This window comes from Mandrillus leucophaeus, unplaced genomic scaffold (genome assembly GCF_000951045.1).
Source record: "Mandrillus leucophaeus isolate KB7577 unplaced genomic scaffold, Mleu.le_1.0 Scaffold1030, whole genome shotgun sequence".
NCBI classification, from domain to species: domain Eukaryota; kingdom Metazoa; phylum Chordata; class Mammalia; order Primates; family Cercopithecidae; genus Mandrillus; species Mandrillus leucophaeus.
The window spans coordinates 544,435-545,682 of record NW_012098433.1 but is presented as its reverse complement, the minus strand read 5'-3'; the positions used below and the strand labels follow the sequence as shown (position 1 = coordinate 545,682).

Below are 1,248 nucleotides of genomic sequence, written 5' to 3'. Positions count from 1 at the left end.
GAATCCCTGCTGATTCAGTATTCATTCAAGATGGAAAAGAACTTGTCTCTGGAGTAATTTTCTTCCTCAAGGGTAAGAACAATCCAATGAGCAAGTTGATTCCTTTCATTGATTTTTTACATTTTGTTTTCTTAAAAAATAAAGTTTTTAAGAAACTTTATTCATATTCATATGCAATCAAGGCATATGAATACAACTTTGTACCACTTTTTATCTTTGCAAAATAATTACTTTAAGACCCAAGAAGGGCTTTCGCATTATAAACCTAGATAGACTTACCCATTTAAAAACATTTTCATGTCAACTTTGTATGGATTTTTAAAAAAAATACAAATATAGGCTGGGCGTGGTGACTCACACCTGTAATACCTGTAATCCTAGCACTTTGGGAGGCCGAGGCAGGCGGATCATGATGTCAGGAGTTCAAGAGCAGCCTGGCCAATATGGTGAAACCCTGTCTCTACTAAAAATAAAAAAATTAGCTGGGCATAGTGGTGCTCGCCTGTAATCCCAGCTACTCGGGCGGCTTAGGCAGGAGAATTGCTTGAACCCGGGAGGCGGAGGTTGCAGTGAGCCGAGATTGTGCCACTACACTCCAGCCTGGGCAACAGAGCAAAACTCCATCTCAAAAAACAAACAAAATAACAAATATAAAACATTTTAAAATTACATGATTCGAAAGTGCCATCTGCTAGTTTTGTCTAGGAATAATACTCTAATTAAACTGATTTACATTCAGGGGACAGAAATAGTGAAGTATACACAAGGTCATATTTTTAAAGAAAATGCAATATACTATATAGTATCACTATAAAGTATCACTATAAAGTAATGATATTGAGGTCATAAAACCCATATAAGAATTGCTCTGTGGTCTTACTAACTGGAGTAGTTTTGCTTTTCCTGTGCAACGGTTTGCTTCTATTTTCTGGGTTCTACCAATCTGAGTTGGATGTTTTCCTTTTACCATTTGCTGCTGAAACCCTAACTTGTGAGTCAGCCTTAGAAACAGTGAAAGGTGTCAGTAGATAGTTTGCGTCTTGCCTCATTCCTGACTCTGTTTTATTGCTTTACCTGTGGTTTCTTCTTTCTTACTTGCTTCTCTTCTTGCTCTACTGTGTCACAAGTAAGTTTAAGAGCAGCATCACTATCATCTGATTTAAAGAGAGATTGGTTTCCAGACAAACCAATGAAGGAAGCAATCAGAAAAGGCATGACTGAGTGAAAGGGGTTCTTTATATTTATTTT

The 1,248-nt window shown here is 37.0% G+C and overlaps 1 protein-coding gene across 1 annotated transcript in view; it reads right to left on the bottom strand.

Annotated features, from left to right (window-relative positions):
* Positions 1 to 1,248, bottom strand: part of MBD2 (methyl-CpG binding domain protein 2) — an 82,451-nt gene that overhangs the window by 3,300 nt on the left and 77,903 nt on the right. The window lies entirely within an intron of this gene.